At 46.4% G+C, this 20000-nt stretch overlaps 1 protein-coding gene across 17 annotated transcripts in view; it reads left to right on the plus strand.

Moving 5' to 3' along the window:
* Nucleotides 1-20000, plus strand: part of nfasca (neurofascin homolog (chicken) a) — a 65713-nt gene that overhangs the window by 5784 nt on the left and 39929 nt on the right. For 8 of the 17 annotated variants that reach the window (XM_077004075.1, XM_077004082.1, XM_077004090.1 and 5 more), the window contains exon 1: nt 12698-13007. The exons of 1 other annotated variant lie outside the window; for it this stretch is intronic. The gene's annotated coding sequence lies outside the window, so the exon portion shown is untranslated. Of the gene's footprint in view, nt 1-12696; nt 13008-20000 lie in introns of those variants that run through there. 8 more of the 17 variants (XR_013130576.1, XM_077004016.1, XM_077004027.1 and 5 more) reach the window with 3 other exon arrangements.

The following is a 20000-nucleotide window of genomic DNA, read 5'->3' on the forward strand; positions in this document are numbered from 1 at the left end:
TGTTGATGCTGTGGTTCTGACCCCCGAGCTCTATTTAACCTTTGTGAAATGTATTCTTGGCTGAAGGGCCATTAGAGCTCCTCTTAAAAGACAGATGTCTGAAGACCTAAAGGGACGAGGAGATCTGGCACTGGGCCGGCTCACATATGCTGACACCGATATCCATGACCAGGGGTGTCAAAACACATGTAATCCATCACCAAATACTTCAATCTAGCTGCAGTTTATTGCATTGCGCCTCATTTCCTATCTGCTGTATCTCTACGGTGTATGGTTGGAGAGGACATCAGTCACAAACCTGAGGATCATGTTTCTTTGTGGTGTTTCATGACCATGATGCTTAGACACCGACCATTCCGCAGGTGTTTTCACACTTGCCACAATGTAACAAATGTACGCAACTTTGGGGCTAAGTAATACAGACCCATCTTTAACCGTATTCTGTTGCCTTACGGAGTTTTTGATATATCACACAACATGTTTAATATGGAATAAGAAGAAAGATAAAGTCAGTGGTGGTTGATTTAGACATCGTACTTACTTTAGACTCTTTATGGCCTACTTCAGAGTGGCTGGTCGTAGTGCTTACCAACATTAGTGGGGAACACAAGACACACAGTATGTCTCTGCTAAACAACCTCTTTAAGACCCACACACCCAGATTACATCCAATCTGATTAAGATCGATTAGGCTCCCCTAACAGCAAGTCGATACCCCTGTGACCAAGTTAGTGATGAGGGAGTCACCTGATATGAAGCATTGTCACGTCGGGACGGGATGGGTGTGGCGTGTTTGTAACAGATCTAGTCCGTCCCCAGGGACGCAAGCTGCCTCCAAGCCCACGCGCCCAACCGTGAAACCCAGCTAGGTCGCGACACCTGTCCCTTCCAACAAAGGCAGGCAGGTGATGAGATCTTTCCATGCTCCTAAAAATACACCCTGGCATGTGTCTCATTCTCGCTCTCAGCATCTTCATCTCAAAGATCCCTTCACACAGGTCTGGATGTTCTGGTGCCTGGCGGTAGATAAGGAACAGTGTTAATTGGGGTGATGGGTCCAGGGTCATGGCATCGAGACCATTTGGGTCAGAGGGAGTGAAGTGCGACACGTGTTCAGAGGGGCCTGTGATAACATCAGGAGTGTGTTTAAACACACACAGGCAGCAGTGCAACAACAGTAGTTCATTCCATTGCAGACGTATTGCGGCCAGCGTCTGGGGTGTTTCTATACTGCTGTGGATGCTGGGAGCCAGTGTGCTGAGACTCTGCTCAGCTTCACAGCGCACTGAGACAGGAGGAGGTGTGAAACGAAAAAAAAAAGGAGAGAGACACTCAAGAAACGTTGTCCTCGGGGCTTGTGAGAAATAGAGGGGTCAGGTTGAAAAGGTGCACACATGCATGTGTGAGGATTTGTGTGTGTGTTGGCGGGCAGGATCAGTATTATCTGACCGCAGACGTAGAAGAACTCAAAAATGGCAAGACAATAAAAACGGTGACGGGGTGAGAGAGGAGAGCGTGCGTCCGTCTGGGAGTGCCCGTTGGCTCCCCCCCCCGCTGCACCTCCCCTGTGCTGCCGCTCCTCCTCCCCTCTCCCCGGCAGATGGACAGTGGTAGCCAGGCTGCAGAGGTGCTCCTGGGGCCCTGCCCTGGTGTGCTCTGGAGGTCTTTAATATTTAAAGCCGCCCAGTGTGGTCCTGGTGGGGGGAGGCGCAGTTGTGCCCATTGTTCAGCCGAAAGTGGGCCAAGAAAGCAAAAGTGAACAGAGGGAATCCGATCGGCGGGGAAAAGGGTGGGAGCGGCTGGAAACGCGGGAGCAGGAAAGCGTACTATGGCTGACATTTCTGCGGTATTGTTACATTTCTTGAGGGGTGAGCAGAAAAGTTGGCTTCAGGGGAGATGGGGGTCAGAGGTCAGATTCCCAGAAGAGGTTGAAATGTTTATAGCTCAATCAGGTTGGCCGTGGGGCTAAATAAGCTGAAAAATGTATATGTGTGTATGTGTGTGTGTTTGAGAGAGTATGTGTGTGAAGTGGGGGTGGTCAACACTACCCACTAACAAGAACCTGGGGAGGATTGTCTCCAGTTGTGAAATAAATATGAATTCAGCACATCTCTGCTTTAAGTGATAGACAGTATAGTATAATTAGCCCACTGTGTGAGCGTGCATGGGTGCTTCTGTCTCGTGCACCGGCGGTATATCCGGTGATTTGGCTATTGTGCATCTCCCCTCACTGTTCTGATAGGAGGGTGTGCAAACAGAGAATGCACTGCATGCCGGGTACAGTTCCAGCTGCCCGCGAATGGCTGTCCAGAGGCGAAACCTGCCACCACGCACGCCCCCATCTGTGCCACCTCCTGCTGTCTGGGCATGGCGTGTGTGAGCGAGAAGGGCACAGCTGCGCACGGGGAACGTCAGGCAGACGGGCGGAGTTGGCGGAGCACAGCACTCAGGCTTGGAGCCTGTGGTGTTGGGTAACAGGCCCGTTCAGGGCGGGATCCAGGAATACACAGTCGATCAATCAACCAATCAGTGAGTTAGATTGTTATAGCCCATTTAAAAAACAACCAGAGTTGGCCAGTGTATATTCTGCTGTTAGGAAAAATACAAAACATATAAAAAAAATATATATATATCTTATATATAATAAAAAATATCATGATTACAGTGACCCAAAGTGCAGACTGCATAGTAATAAAACACAGCAGTAAAAAATGACAACCCACTAAAATGAAATAAAGTCATAAGCTAAGGAAAAGACAGAAGTTTTAAAGCAATGTATATGTTTTATACAGAGTTCATTTCTTCCACAGCTTTGAGGCTGCAAAAAAGCACAATCGCTCCCTTTTCAAAACAACAGCACGAGACATGAGCAGCAATTTATCAACAGATTGGAGGGACCTGTCTGGAGAGTGAAAACTGATCAGGTTAGAGATGTACCGTGGAGTCAGGCCATGTAACTCCTTAAATACCAACAGGAAAGTGTTAAAGTCGGTTCTAAACGTACGCAGGAGCCAACATAAGAAGACATGCTGTCTTTCCCTAGACTCTTGCATTTTGGAGAAGTTACATATGGGATAAGGGCAGATTAATTCACACATAAAGAGAACTACAGAAAGTTGTGTGCTAATAAAAACATGTAATGTTGTTTTTGTTTGTTTTTACATTTTCAAATCAATCATTCAAGGCGATGTGTGTGAGCTGATTAAAACCTTCTTCTTTCTCGGTCTCTAGTAATTGCTACTGCACTGCATTCTGATTTCTGAGAGCTCCAAGTGTAATATTGTGGGTCGGTATTCACCCCCATAATAGGAATAGACTGTCCCTTACAACACTTCCCTCCGTCTCTGAAACCCCCCACTGGTCATAAAAAATCTTATTGTTGATGTTGCTATGTCAATTAGAAAATCCATGTAGATGTTACCATTCATAAAACTGCATTGTGATTTACTAACACTACAGCCACCGTAAAATCTGAAATGTCACTGCCATGTTCACCCATGTTCAACTGTGGTCCAGAAATGGGAGGTCTTTATGAATCATGGTGACCTGTCCTGTTGTTTAAACTCCATATACAGCTCCTCATTTAAAGCGGCTTTAATTGGGTCACAAAGGACCATGCACTAATGCGATCAGGCAGGCGTAATGAAGGTCCGGACCCAGCAAAGGTTAACAAGAGTCTGTTTCGCCACCCCATCAGTATCACTCACCCGGACGCCTGCTCTAGTCGGCACTGTGGTTAATTATCCCTGCATTTATTCTTAACGACTCCAGCTCCAACCAATCGGAGTGATCGTAAAAATGTGCAGACTGCTTTTTGTCTGATGAAGTTATAGACTTTCCCCTCTGTAAGGTCATAACCTAAAGGTCAGTGCCTTCTCAGCTTTCCTTGGAAGGTCGTTACAAAAGGAGGCAGATGCTACTTGACCCCGTACGGGGCCATCGGACAGTGTCCATTTGAGAAGGAAGTGAACAGTGATTACAGCTTCGTGAACTATGGCAGAACGGCTTCAAATGCCAGAGTGACTAAGAAAATGATCAGACGTTAAATTGAGATGTGCTATAACTCTGACTGGTGCTGAGTGTTGGGGGATGGATGGACAATCTTGGCAGCAGACAGGAGCTTTCATGAAGTAATTATTGACATGAGATAATATATAGTCCCTGTTTCACCCATCTGTCCTTACAGTGATTAATCTATTGACAGTAATTTCTGTATTTATAGATGATTTTTGAAGGACTCTTTTTAATCATGTATGTTAGTATTAATCTGAAATTAACTCTTTTCCCCCAAAGGAGAAATTACAGTAAACAAAGCAGCATGCATTTATGTGAGAGAATACAGTAAAGGTTCATTTTAAAACAATCAGATTCCTCTACCACATCATATGTATTGATACGTCCTGCTAGACATCCTGCTAATATTTCCTAGACAGAATATTCCTGCTTTTCATTTGTACATGTTCTCTCAGAAATGTCTATTCTCTCTAAATATACCCTTTGCTCTGGGGTCTTGTGGCTTGGTGCATGTAGGTCAGGGTGTATAGACCACCTTCTGTCTAAAATCATGGCAACCCGGTATGTACGGGTTCCTCTAAATTACAACCAGACTGACTGCGTCTGTAAATTGGCAGGTCTGCAGGGAACCAATCACGATTAGCAGCTGTAATCCATCCGATGGCTGCCTGAAAACAGTTCCGTCTAGACGTAATCTTTTAGTGGAGCTGGGTGTTGGCTTGCATCAGTTATAGAGTATGGATCCGAGCATATGATTGTTTCACTGCTTTTATTCTATCACAAAGTGTTTCCTTCATTTTAATCTCAGAATCAACAAGCTCTGTAATAAAGTCTGCAGTGTTGCGGAGTTTCCTTTAAAGGAAGTTTTCAGTTGTCAGGAGGTCATGTTTGACAGTAGGTGTATCTCAATTCAGGGGCTGCAGCCCACGAAGTGCGCATTTGTAGGCCGGTTACGTCACTGCGCCGCGCCGAGGCTGTCCCAATTCGTGGACTCCTTCTTATGCGGCCGACAAATGTAGCCTTCAAAACCCCGAAAACGAAGGATGCATCTGAGTATCCTTCGCGTCCCACCATATCCCAGGATTCATTACTCTATGAACAATAAACAGGCGGAGTCTAGTGTACGGGCCGAAGAATTCGTTTTTAAATGTCGGTATTTTTTAAATATGGACATTTATACTGCAATGAGATGCTAAATAACATGCCAGTTATTAATGATATTGCAGGTAAACCTGTGCTTTGAGTATTTACTAAAGAGTAACGTTTATAAAAATACATTGAATTTTGTTATGAAGTTATACTTCCCGCCAAACGTGTGAATACATGTTCAACACATTTTCTTTTAGGCATTTGTGGGTGATGTGATAAAAACGTATGTAACGTATGAAACGGGGCAGAGCGTGGTCACGCAAACATACGTCTTGCGAAGACTAGACTGTCTCATTTAACAGCCGTGAGATGCAGCCTACCCGGCCTTCGAAGTGTGTGGCCACCGTGGGCTGCGGTCTACGCGGTCTACGTAGGCTGCAGCCCCTGAATTGAGATGCAGCCACAGTCTTCCCATCCAAATGAAGCATCTAAACATGGACGAAATTTTGATTTCATAGGTGGGGGGGACACAAATGGCTTGAGAACTGGGGGGCGGGGTTTACCAAAACTGGCTTTTGAAAAAGTGCAGGGGACATGTCCAGCCCCCCCGCCTCCAAAAAATTACCTCCATGCATCTAAATATGATCTGGCATCAGTGAGATGTAAATGGCCTAACATTTATCAGGAATAAAAGGCACTATCTGCAGGTGGTTCACAGAGGGGTGTCCATCGTTAAATGAAGCTTAAATAACTGGCCTGCAAGCTGTGATGTTAGTGCCACTGTGCTTTCTGTGTTTCCTGTGGTAGGCGTCAAACTGCTAGTGATCAGACAACCTGCTAACATGGGCTTTTAAAATTGTTTGGATTGTGTCATTGAAGGAAACACATATTCTTGTATATTTATTCTTAATGGTTCCAAACCCACCAGAACTCTCTAAGGAATGTTCGAGGCTATTGTCATTTGTGTTTACATACAGAACAAATGACTGCTGGGTCCCAATGGGAGGTCATAATCAGTGCTTCTTAAAGATCAGACAATGAGTCCAATGTAAAGTTGTCATACAGTAGAGGAAGAGGTCCGTAGAAACGCATGACCCCACTGGCTTCAACCGAATCAAGTTTGAAAATTTTTTGACAAACATTCATTAACTAAGATCAAGTGAATCTGATTTCTTGAGTCGTGTTTCTTATTGATTTGAAGCAGATGTTCAGTCTATGCTACAGATGGCTTGTGGTTCAGTAATTATGTATGCAGGGCTACCTTGGTCTACTGCCGTCCAGCTGCTTTGTCCTATTGTCTCTCGAAACGATGGTTGTCTTGTGTGTGTGTGTGTCTTCTACTTCCTTTCACACACGATGGTAGTCAGAAGGTTTGTCAGCAATTAACTGAACCAGTGACATCACTGCCTGTTGATGGGCGGGCCGTGACCCTAGAGTACATGGGGAGAGAATGAACGGGGCCTGTGTGTGACAGCCGCTCCCTGACTGACAGGCAGCAAAGTGCTTTTGTTAATTCACATCAGAGTCCCAACCTTCTGTTGGTGTGTCTGCAGAGTTTGACTGAAGTCTGCACTGAACCGTGACCCCAGGGTACTTAACACAACAAACGTGAACACCAGAGCCGCCTCCCTGACTGACACAGATTAGCACCCAGTTTCTACCTGGGTTTCACTTGTTGAAAGCCTTCACCTGACTTCAAACTGGAGACAAATAATCACATATGTTATAACGGTGATGTCTTATATGATCTACGTAATCACGTATGGTACAAGAATGATTGTATTGTCAGAGAATACACAGCTACACAGAGCAGGGTTCTGGATCTGTGTTTTTGTGGATATAAAAGTGTCACCTTAAATGTTGGAGTAATGACATCAAACCATTGAGGGCCCGTTTAACTGGTGAAGTGTCCCCTTACATCACGGTGGCCCCTGGCAACCATTGTGTCATTTCTGCAATGGCTTGATTTCCTCTTCTGGACCAAGTGCTCCCTCTACCTGCCTCAGATGGTCCATCGTGTCTTTTTGTTTTTTTTGTTTTTCTCCTCTCTCTCCCCTTCACCCGATCTCTCTCTCCCCCTCATCTCCTCTGTCTCCACCCCACTCTTTCCATCATCTTGATTTACAGTAAGCCTCTAGAAGAGAGCAAATAATCCGACCTGGAACACTGGGAGCACACCGACCCTTCACCCTTCACCCCTCCACAACCCCTGTAGTCTTGACTTCTCGTTGGGTTGTTTAACCAGACCATGTTCTCATACGAAGCTGAATCAGAGCATAGGAGATGTATGGAGGACATGTCCCACTACTACTATCAGTCTTCTCTCTCTGTCTCCATGGCAGAGGCTTACATGCCATCTGCTGTAGAAGATAAAGAACCCAACTTCTGACCTCTTAATAACCAAAGGTTACATTCAATTTAGAGTGTCACAAGTTTGATTATTTAGTGTTTGACAAGGCCCTGAACTCTAGCCCTTACTTAATGTGTGGGAGAGCTGAATGATATATAGCCTTGTGTGTCATGACTCAAGAAAGGCCCCTCAGAGTGCGGTCACCATCAGGTTTTCTACCCCTAAGCAGTACTGTCCTGTTAATCCTAATCTTAATCCTACATCTTAATCTTAATCCTAAAGGTAATCAATGTTATTGATTGCAAATCAGTCTCGCTATCTGACATGAGTGCTGGATTTCTTCCTCCTTTTGTCTCAACTTTCTTTCTTTTCTTTTGTTCTTTTAATGCCTCAGATGTCTGCAGAGGCAGATGTTCTGAGCTGGTGTCATTGGTCTGTTAAATGGATCACTGGGCATGTGAACAGTGTGCAGAGGCAGTGAAAGGTAGTGAAGGCTGAGGCTTTACACACTGACATCAGATCAGTATAGAGCGGCAGAAGCAGTGAAAGGTAATGAAGGTTGAGGCTTCAGACACTGGTACTAGGCAAAACAGCCGTCACAAACTACAAAGCTCCTCTTAAGCCCAATTTCCTGGTTTATATAAGTTGACCTTACAGTCACAGTGCTGACAGGCTTGCCTGCTTTTGCGTGAGCGCCATGTTTGACCGTCTCTTCACCATCCCTGAGCTGTGCAAGACATGTAATACACGGCCCTCGGCAAAGCTTGGCTGTTGTGCCTGTGTGTCATGTGACCGCATGGCTGACCTGAAACTCATGCTTTGCCAAAGACGATTGCATCTCTGAGCGCTTTTAACTGTGTGAAACCACAAGCAGGCTGATATCCCATTTTCTTGTACTAAGATAGAGACACTCATGCTGTATCTGGTGATGGAGAGCAGAGGCATTAGTGTAGAAAGTGTTGGGACGATAACTGTATATAAGAGAACGTCTGCTGTTTTCGCCACGGGTGGCAGTGTGGAGACACGCTTGTTGAAGGTCTGACCTGTGCAGGCTGCTTCAACCACATGACCTGATCACACATTCACACTGACCAATCTGATGGTCCAGGATCAAATCTGTATGGTGGCTCTTCTTGCATCTTTTCTCCATCTCAGTCCTGGGATGAGTCCGAATCCTCTACACACTTGGTAAGTTTATTTAGTTCTTACATCTTCTCACTGACGTGCTGAGTCTGAGCCCTCTGCGTAACGCCGAGATCTGCGTGTGAAATGAGTTCACACAGCTTAATTCAGCACAGCTGAATACAGCAGAGTGGATCTGCCCCACTGAGACTCCTGTGGTCCTGGTTCAACTCATTAGCTGCGTCCTCACTCCCAGCTTGACAGCTCAGTGCCTGTATCTGAGAGATCCAAACCTTTTGTTAGGCCCTAATGAGCCACCCGGAATGATGATTGGGGAGCTGGTGGTCCACACCGCCCTGTGGAACGTCCTGTTCCAGCCCATGAGGCCTTGGGGTTATGCAGCTAGTCCTCATGCTCTTCCACCATGCCTTTGTGTTTGGGGTTTTGTGCCATTCCCAAGTTTCACGACAAACAAGAAGCCTTCTATTTGTTTTTATGGCCATCTCTCTCTCTCTTTATCAATACATCTCTCTTCCCCACTCACTTTAATCCTCTGCTGTCTCTGTTTGTCCAGTGTGACTTCCTAAATATTTAAACAGTGCAATTAGCCTCATGTCTGATACCGTGAAGAAAAAAAGGGCCTTTGTGAATTCTCTCAGCCTCTGCAGTAGAACAATGCACCTTAATCACAATCAGCAGTTTGCTGAAACATTGGACATTTTTTCCCCCTTAATGGCTTAAGATCTGCCTTTAAATGCTGCTTCTGGCAGTATACCATGTAATATGTACCACAAATGAAAGTGTCCCCATGTTCTAAAGGCTAGAGCTGTCACATGAGCTACAGCTTGTGAGAGGCAGGGGTCTAACATGACGTATGTGATCAGTATCTGCTACATGCTATGCTAGTGCTTATTTAAACATGAAGAGCAGGGCTGTCCTAGCATGATCAGGCTTTAGAGACATGCAGGAGTCTCCTATCTGAACCAAGTGCCATCTGCTTCAAGAGATCTCTCCCCCTGCGTCCCTACCACTCGCTGCTTCCACACGATGATTCCAAGCCTTGAACCTTCATGCTCGCGGCAGAAAACAACTCGCTTATTCAAGGGCCCATGCTCCTGTTTTGCATCTTCCAACACAGCGGCCCACACAACAGACGTCAGCAGTGCGTCGGGAATGTGGAACACCTCCCACAGCCAGGGATGTCCACTCTGCGACCCCCCCAGTCCGGAGCAGCGAAGTAGGAGATGCCAAAACCCTTACAACTGCTAGCGTTTACGCTTGACATCCCCTCCGTTCAAGAGCCGGCGGTTTGAAAGGGTGACTCCTGTATTTCATCAAGCTTAGCATAGAAAATGAAGCATTAATCTTTGTCTTGATGTTTACTGTTAAACTCCCACTGCTGGTTTCTGCTGTGTAAACACAGAAGAGCTCCTATTGTAATGCATGTTGGTTACTATGGAGAAGTAAATGCCACCAGATTGTGAGTGTTTCTTGACCCCCGGCTCAGTGGGATGCTTGAATGTCCCCTGTTGAACTGCCTGTCAGTCCTCTGTGTGTTCCAGCTACCCATCAGTCCTCTGTGTGTTCTAGCTGTAGATCAGTCCTCTGTGTGTTCTACCTGCCCATCAGTCCTCTGTGTGTTCTACCTGCCCATCAGTCTTCTGTGTGTTCTACCTGCCCATCAGTCCTCTGTGTGTTCTACCTGCCCATCAGTCCTCTGTGTTCTAGCTGCTCATCAATCTTCTGTGTGTTCTACCTGCCCATCAGTCCTCTGTGTGTTCTACCTGCCCATCAGTCCTCTGTGTGTTCCAGCTGCCCATCAGTCCTCTGTGTTCTAGCTGCTCATCAGTCTTCTGTGTGTTCTACCTGCCCATCAGTCCTCTGTGTGTTCTAGCTGCCCATCAGTCCTCTGTGTGTTCCAGCTGCCCATCAGTCCTCTATGTGTTCTAGCTGCCCATCAGTCCTTTGTGTGTTCCAGCTGCCCATCAGTCCTCTATGTGTTCTAGCTGCCCATCAGTCCTTTGTGTGTTCCAGCTGCCCATCAATCCTCTATGTGTTCTAGCTGCCCATCAGTCCTCTATGTGTTCTAGCTGCCCATCAGTCCTCTATGTGTTCCAGCTGCCCATCAGTCCTCTATGTGTTCCAGCTGCCCATCAGTCCTCTATGTGTTCTAGCTGCCCATCAGTCCTCTATGTGTTCTAGCTGCCCATCAGTCCTCTATGTGTTCTAGCTGCCCATCAGTATTTTGTGGGTTCTAGCTGCCCATCAGTCTTCTGTGTGTTCTAGCTGCCCATCAGTCTTCTGTGTTCCAGCTTTTGCCTTTGTCAGTTAGGCTATGCCAAAGCAGCTGCCCCTGGGCACTTTGTTAAGCTATTTTAAGCTTCAGATGTTCCATTCACTTACTTGTGGTGGAGAGGACAATTGGCTGCCTGTCACCTGCTGCCACGTGGAACCAGGAAGGGAGCAGGTGCTGAGTGTCAGCAGGGTCTTGGCTTGAAGCTTCTTGAAGGGCAATTCTATGACTCCACTCCACACCATCATCATCAGTCACCCATGAATGAATATGAGTACCATGGACTTAATCTGGACAGACAGGGACCCTATGATTTGTTTATCATCTTAGTATTACCATGACCTACCTGTGAGCACAGCTGCATGTGTGTTTCAAAAAGCACATGCTACATGAGTGTTTGCTGTGTGAGTGTGCAAAAATCACATACTATGGTTCTTAAGTCTTTGACCATCTGTGCTTGTGTCAAAACACTTGTCCAGTGAGTACAACATATTCTAATGTATTGATTCATAGTTGGATTTTTCATTCCTTTGCTGCAAGATCATTTATCTCTAAAGCTATTTTGTACTGCGGGATTGTTGATTGTGAGCGGTTAATATTTGAGATAATTACAGAAAATGTTTTTTCTGCATCTCTTATTGTGATGATTGTTGTGTGAATGCAAAACACACACACACACACACACACACACACACACACACACACACACACACACACACACACACATGCACACAAACAAAACCCTTTTCTAAAGTAATTGTATCTTGTGCAGTGTCCAATAATGCAGAAGCCATGTTTTGGTTAGTCAAATGGTTGAGAGCTATAATTAATGCTGGCTCTTAACAACCTCTTAACAAACAAACTGCACAGCAGATCTCTCTGAGAACCATAAATCTCTCTGAGAACCACAAATCTCTCTAAGAACCACGAACCACAGGCAATCTCTGAGAACCACAGATCACAATGACAACCTCATTTCTCTCTGAGAACCTCATATCTCACTGAGAACCTCTTAGATCTCACTGAGATCCTCTCAGATATCACTGAGAACCTCTCAGTTCTCTCAGAGTTCAGTTTCTCAGGCTTCTCTCTGTCTGTATCTCTCTCCCATTTACTCTCTGTCTCTCTGCCTGTCTCTCTCTCTCTCATTCTCTGGCATTGTCTCATCCTCTCTTATTCTTTCCCTTGTGCAGATGCTTTTTGATTCTCCTGCACATTGGACATCCCTGATTGTGAGCAGGGGCCGTTTGCATGTTGCCAACATGCTACTGACTGGCAATGAGACAGACATGGATAAACACATGAGAGAAGGGCGAGGAGCAGAGAGGCTGAAAGTGTGTGTGTGTGTGTGTGTGGAGTGTGTTTGTGTGTGTGTGTGTGTGTGTGTGTGTGTGTGTGTGTGTGTGTGTGTGTGTGTGGAGTGTGTGTGTGTGTGTGTGTGTGTGTGTGTGTGTGTGGAGTGTGTGTGTGTGTGTGTGGGGGGGGGGGGGGGGGGGGGGGGTGTACCAATCTCAGAGTCCTGCCCGTAGTGGGGGTTGGCGTGCATGCTTGACTGCCCCGGCTCTGTGTACGTATATGATAAGTTGTGTGTCTACGGCTGCGTGGATGTTTGTGCATGTACACTTGTGTACATTCACGTGTGAGTGTTCCTTCTCAAAGATGGGGGTGGCTGCATGCCCAGGGGGCTATTTATTATTCATGAGGTGGGCAGGGCAAAGTGGGTGGTGAATCTCTGTGTGTATGAGGGTGTAGAGAGAGAGAGAGAGAGAGAGAGAGAGAGAGTGGAGAGAGAGGGGGGGGGAGCGAGAGAGAGAGAGAGGGGGAGCGAGAGTGAGAGAGAATCCAGAATACACGATGGCATGGATGCATTATAAGAGAACAGTCCTCTTAAAGAGCTTTTGCACAGGCACACACACTCTCACTCTCACACACACTCCATTCTATTACTCTGTTCTACTCCAGGAGACAATAAGACACAGTGACCCAGACTCTCTGCGTGTGGATTTAATTCGGGAAGAACCAGCATCATAAATCCCCCACCGGCTGGTGCACCTGGCGGGAAGGATTTGACCAGCGCTGAGGATGCCTCGGGCTTCGGGCCGGTTCTGTCTGACCAGCACAGAGAGATGCATATGAGAGGTAAACGTTTGCGTGTCTATGTTCATCGTCATGTTAGCAGGTCTATATGCGTCCTGTTAATGCAGTCAGGCTGAAAGAGAGGAAGAACAGTGGAGGCTGGTAACTGAGAGAGAGAGAGAGAGAGAGAGAGAGAGAGAGAGACAGAGAGAGAGAGAGAGTGACAGAGAGAGAGAGGGACAGAGACAGCATGGACTATACCAGCACATTCACTCCTTTTCACATGTCTTTTTCACACGTGTTCACACTGCTTTGTTGCATGTTCACAATTGCCAAGTCTCTTATTTTCTGTGTCAGTCTGAGATTCAGCTTCAATTAGATAATTGTGGAAGACCCCATGCCTGGAAAACCGGGAATTTCCTGGTGTTCCTGAAGCTGTCCTGACCATTTGCAGTGGACTTTCAGTGTTTGATATTTTTCTCTTCGACAAAAGACTCTTTGTCAGTGTATAATTGTGTGTCTTTGAGCAATGGTGGTCATTTGTCATGATGATTGTGTATCTCTCTAATGACGCACATTAGAGCACTTTTTATTGGCGCTCCAGTGTTGCTCTCAGATAATACACAGTGATGACATATGGTGTGTTTTATAGACTAAATGGTGTGTAAGGGTGATGATATTATGCTGTGAACTGAATGCAGGTGTTACAGACAACTGCGCTGTTCCTGAAGCACTCCACGCACATGCTCACTGGTGTGTGTATGAGACACATACACACACACACACACACACACACACACACACACACACACACACACACACACACACACACACACACATGCTTCAGACCTGTGTATTGTCTCTCATGGACCTCCATAATCTACCAGGCCTCTTATTCTATGATAAACTAATTTTCACAAAATTCATTTCCTCTCATGTGTTTTCTGGATCCACTGCTGTTACCATCATCATACTGTCAGGATCACTCAGAACATCTGCTGACGGTTGATGTTCTGGTAGACAGAAGAAGGGCCTTTGTCTGAGCTGGAAGTGGTCCAAACCAGAGATGGCACTCAGACCCAGCAGGTTCATGTGGTCGAATTCATCGTTTGCACTCCAGTCTTTGAAATCCTTTAGTATTCAACGATATGCAGAAATGCAGCATGGACGCACACGAACGTCATGGCGTCTTTATTCAGGTGTCTTTGTTTGATGGTAGTTAAAGTTAGTTAAAGGGCTGGTTGCATTGTGAGAGAGCATAATTGGAGCAGTTTTCAACATTTATTTTCACAGATCATTAAACTACAATTACATGCCTGTTTTTTTCTCTTTGTCATTATTAAGCACATTACATATATTCTTGAGTTTTTTCTTTCCATCTCTCTCTCTTTCTCTCTCTCTCACTCTTTCCTCATGTTTGTCTCTCTGAACTCAGATCAGTATTGCCAGTTCATCTTCAATGGTGTAGCTGGAGATTTTACAGCATGGTGTATCCCTATGTCAGCTGCTGCCAGGCTGACTGGACTCTGGCTCCACTTGCATGCAGTGTTGACAGTGGCAGGGTGGCATGTGCACGATGGCTGTGTGTACTGACGTTCTCCGTCATGCATGCCTGCATCTCTTGCCCCCCCCCCCCCCCCCCCCCCCACACACACACACACTTATTTCACAGGCCTGCGGGCTCCAATCAGAATATCAGAATTGCACACGGGGTGGGGCTTTTAAACTGTGCTCCTCCCAGTATGGAGGACAGTGACATTATGACTGTGTTTAATAATGTTAACACAGACCAGCTGGACCAGGGTACACGCACAAGAGGTCGATTGTGTGCAGGAGAACAAACGCAGGGGAGCCGCACAAGTGTGTTTGTGCTTGCGCACACGTGTGTGTGCGGGTGTTTGTGTCAGAGGAGAGAAAAGCCATTCTTTTGTGTACAGCTCTTGCAGAAGAGATTGTGGGCTCTGGAGAACAGGGATTAATGAATACAGACTGTCATTCACAAATATTTAGGCTAGAGCATTAACACCCCCCCCCACCAAACACACACACAAACACACACATACAAACACACACATCCCACCAAGAGATCACACAAACCGTATACAAGATACTGCCACCTGCACTGAACACACCTTTATCTTACACCTTTACTTTAGCACTGGTTTTGAAATATGGTGCTTATCACCAGAACTAGGAAAGAATTGGATGGCTTGTTCATAAACACCCGCCCTGGTCTGCAGAGGACGTGGTGGAGGACACAGAGCCGGCATGGCCGCGGCCGTGTAATGGTGGTCCAGCCACTGTGTTTGTGGTAACACCAACTACGCGCTTTGGCTGCCAAATGAGAAGCTCTCTCAGCAGAATTCTTTTTATATGTGGCAATAACACTTCTCACAGAAGAAAGCCTTATTTTTAGAAGCATCCTTAACTGAAGCTCCAGTTTCTCGATTTGCTCGTAGGGGTGTGTGTGTGTGTGTGTGTGTGTGTGTGTGTGTGTGTGTGTGAGTCATGTAATGTCATGAAGAGCTGAATGTGTAAATGCACATCCAATCTCCTCATGGGGCACTTGCACATTTGCGAGTCTCAGCAGAACAGATCCTATGTCAGGCATGGTCAGGCCATGGGGATCATGGCAAATGCAGTTTTATTAGGACATTATCATACCTTCACCTTCTTGAGTGGTGACTGTGTGCTGAGAAATACAAAAAAAAAACAAAACAAGCCCCCTTTCCCCCTCAGATTTATAGTGACTGATGAGCAGAAATCTGCCAGAACTGTGAGCCATGAGCAGCGTGAACTCTCTCCAGGAGTCTGGCTAAAAGCAGCGCGACACCAGTCAAACGCGAAACGTGACTCACAGTTGCTCTGCGAGGAGTCACTGCACCACAGGGCAGGACAGCGGGACAGATTTACCTCAGTGAAGTGTGAGGACAGCGGAAACAGACCAGACCAAACTGTCCACTGGCCTCTGATATTACATTACTGTGCTGCAAAATGGAGTCTGCCTGTAATATTCAGCTACCCCGTCTCCTGTTTCCTGTCTGGCTGTCGTCTCAAATAGAGAGTGTTTACCCAAACGGACAGTTGGGTGAGCAGGTACAGAACAACATTACCATGCGCATCTATTAGCAGGTGCATCCTGTGTGGAGAGCCGCTAGCGTCTGGAACAGCACCGGAGTGAGACGGCAGTGGGGACGCAGGAAGGACAGGAGAACAGTGCTGTCTCACACCTGCTATAACACGCCTGGAACGCTAAGAAAGCTGCTCTCCAGACTGTGTACCTAGAACGGGATGTTCTAGAACGAAGGTCCCCCCTCATTTTGTTGGTCCGCCAAACAAAGACACGGACACGTTCTTCCTTAGTTCCGCACATAACAAGATCTGGGGTTCCGTGTTTTTACTGACACTGAAGCTTTTTTAAGAGTTCAGACGTCTGTGAGACACTTGTGTCTCCAAGCTGTGACACCATCAGTAAGTGGAGCTGTGTGTGTGTGGTTAAGTGACAAGCCTTAACCTTGTGTTTTTCTCGATGGTCTGGTTGCAAGGACATGGCTTGGCCGGCTTCCTGAGCTCACTGGCTCGTTATCACTGAACTCGGGGGAGGGAGGTGTAATTTAGTGCCAGCATGTGTCTAGAATAATCCCAAAAAAACGTTTTCCGCGGCTGTAATGAATGGATTTGTTAGCAGTTCAATTCTAACCTCCCTTCTGTCGATATGCGCACGCACACATACACGCGCGCGCACACACACAACACACACACACACACACACACACACAACACACACACACTCTCACACACACACTGGGGGTCCCAGCGGAGCGTGTTCTCACCTCTTAGCTCACCAATCCTCCACACACGTACTACCACAAGGGGGGAGGTGGAGAAGAGGGTGGGGGTAGGGTGGGGTTGATCCTCACCCCATGTGGTGCAAGAGCATTGCCGAGCCCGTCCGATGCCTCAGAATACCTCCAATCACCATCGTCACCCCCGGCAGATGTACAGGGAAATTAGGCCTGACAGATATCTTCAGAAGCTCCTCATCTGAACTTTCCTGCCGTTCATTAGCATTCCTTTGTTTGATTTTAAGGGGAGGGAACGTGAGATTAAAACCGGAATAGAGGGATATTAGAGCTGTTAAATCGAATCAATGAGACCCCTAGCTGACTTCAACATTAGTAGAGCATAGGTCTCCAAAAGGCAGTCCTACATTGGGCAGTATTAAATATTCATGACTGACCCTTCCCTGACCTCTGGGTCCACGTAAGGAAAACACACAGCATTCACACAGATCTGCAAGATATCACTGGTCTGATCTTCCCAGCAACCACAAAATAAAGAAAAACTGAAAAAAGTCATTTCCTATTCTTTGCTAAAAAAAGATACCACAAATTTTCTAATCAAATTTGTTAAAATAAAATAAAAACCATAAAACTAAATGGCCATAGAAATATTCACTCTACATTAATATCGCTTTAAATCTGGATTTTTTAACTCACAGATTTGATCATTTCTGAGGAGGAAATCTTGTTTGTGCATCTGTGTGTCTTTGCCCGGGCTACCTCTCACACCCCCTCTTGTAAATAATGCTCTCTGTATCATGGGTGGACCTCCACGCTTCTATAACTGTATTACCACTACCACACACACGCTGGTTTGGTAATAGGCACTGTACTACGGTTACCACACACCCTCTGGGACACACACAGGTTCTCCTCTCACCCAGCGCTGTTGCTAAGGAGCCCTAGCGACCAGGCCTGCCTCTATTGGTCAGGGTGGAGCCTGGGTTGGGAGAGCGCTCACAGGAAGTGAGATGCTGTTTGGATAATGAGCGTGTGGTTTGTTTCTGCTTTTCAAAAGCAAGAAGTGGGGGGAAGGTAGAGAGAGAGAAAAAGTGAGAGAGTGAGAGAGAGAGAGAGAGAGAGAGAGAGAGAGTCAGAGAGGCAGAGAGAGAGAAAGAGACAACAGAAACACTTGAAGAACCTGTGTGTTGAAGCATAGTTCTCATTTGTATTGTTGAACCCAAAATTGCTATTTTTTTTCTTACTTTTTTCATTTATTTGGTTTTTGGATAAATTTTGTATAGAATAAAGACATGTTTTGATTATTGGGATAGTATGATATACATTTTTTATTACTTAAAAGGGCCAAATATAATATACCTGGTTGTATAAAGGGGGTTTTGCATGTCTACACATACACACACACAAATGCAAATCTACTGAAGCTGGATATAGTGAAACCAAAAATTACAATAACAACAGTCAGTTTACAAGGGTATCGGCAACAGTTGAACAAAGACAACATGGGAGGACCGTGCAGCGTGTGAGGAGCAGACACGGCTCGTAACTAACCCAGCGGAGACAGCCCGTATGTTTAGACTGACGGCTCCAGTGTACATCTGTACGGAAGCCCAGAGGGGGCTGCTGATGTGTGGGGCAGTGTAATGAGGGGAGGGGCTCCTTCAGGAAGTCATTCACCGATGGGTCAGGGGGTAAATAATTCACCATTTTTACTGAGCACAGGGGGTGGGGTGGGGGGTCTCCATGGACGTGGTACAAAACATTCACCACAAAGGACCTGTTTGTCTAGGGTTGTTTGCTTCATGTTAGCAGCTGGTTTTCCCCTCCTCTGCACCTCCTTTTACTGTCCTCCTTTAACGTATGTCACTGCGTGCGGAGGCATCAGGTCTGCAGCATCTCTGCAGCTCTCCCCTTCTCTCCTCTCCTTCCTTCTTTCCCTCTCCTCTCACTCAGTGAAGAACTGAAACTTGTCAGGTGGCAGGAAACAGATGAGAGATACACTGAGAGGTCTGGGATGAGAGGAACAGTGAAACAGCACCAGGCCGATTTGAAACAAACACACCTATATGTGTGTGTGTGTGTGTGTGTGTGTGTGTGTGTGTGTGTGTGTGTGTGTGTGTGTGTGTGTGTGTGTGTGTGTGTGTGTGTGTGTGTGTGTTATTCTGCTGTATTTTCACTTATTGACTAATAGACTCTTCTGATGCCATGATCCCTGACATGACCATAGAGAGAAGGGAGATGTTAGGATAGATCATGGGCAGGTGACATTTATTTGCACTTTAGCAGTTGCCTCTTGGGGCTAAGAAGAGATGTTTCTGCCACTCGTTTCCTTTTCCACACCTGCCACCTGCCCCTCCTCTTTCATCTTCTGCCCCCCCCCCACCACCCCTCCTATGCCTTTTAACTCCTGCTTCCTTTTGTCCTCTATTCTCTCTCTATTTCTCTTTCTCTCTCACTCTATCACTTTCTCTCTCTCATTCTCTTTCTCTGACTCTCTCTCTCCCACTCTTTCTCTCTCTCCTCTTTCTCCCTCTCTTTTCCTCTCCCCTCTTTCTCTCCCCCCTCTCTCTCTCACCCCCCCATACAAACAATCCACCCCTGTCTCCCTTCTTCTGATCTTCCCGGTAAAACTAGGTCACTGTGCAGTGTCGAGCCATCACTCCTGTCAAGCGTGAGATCTGTGCCACACTCTCACTCTCGTCCCCTCCATCTTCCCCTCCCAGAGGTCTGCTGGGCTCCTCTGCTGCCTGGGCCCAATTCTCCTGTGGCTCAGCCCATGAGTCAGTCTTCTCCAGTCTTCCCCCTCTAATCTCTAGACTCACACTTAAGGAGATTTTATTACCTGTAAACCATCATTTGCATTGTCGCCATGACAGTTATCCCCATGACTACAGTGGCTGGACCATAAACATAGTGCCTTGTGGATGAGGTTGCTGGGTTACACTCCTAAACCCTGTTTTCCTAACCAAGTGGGCAGTTATTGCTTTGACCTTCCAACCTGTCCAGGCCCATAATGCACTGAGTCAGAGGTCAGGACAGGAAAATAAAGGATGCTGGTGTGTTAGAGATTGGATTCAGCTCACTGGGGAGTGAAAGACAAGAAACTGCTGAGAGCTTACATAGAGGACAGCACAGATGGAGCCAAGGTGAAGGGGACTCCGGTGACCTCTAACAGGAGGTCATGATAGCAAACCCAAGACTGCTGGGATATGTGCAGCATGTGTCTGACTGGCTGGTTTGGGGAGCTCATGTC

Source organism: Brachyhypopomus gauderio, chromosome 1 (genome assembly GCF_052324685.1).
Source record: "Brachyhypopomus gauderio isolate BG-103 chromosome 1, BGAUD_0.2, whole genome shotgun sequence".
NCBI lineage: Eukaryota > Metazoa > Chordata > Actinopteri > Gymnotiformes > Hypopomidae > Brachyhypopomus > Brachyhypopomus gauderio.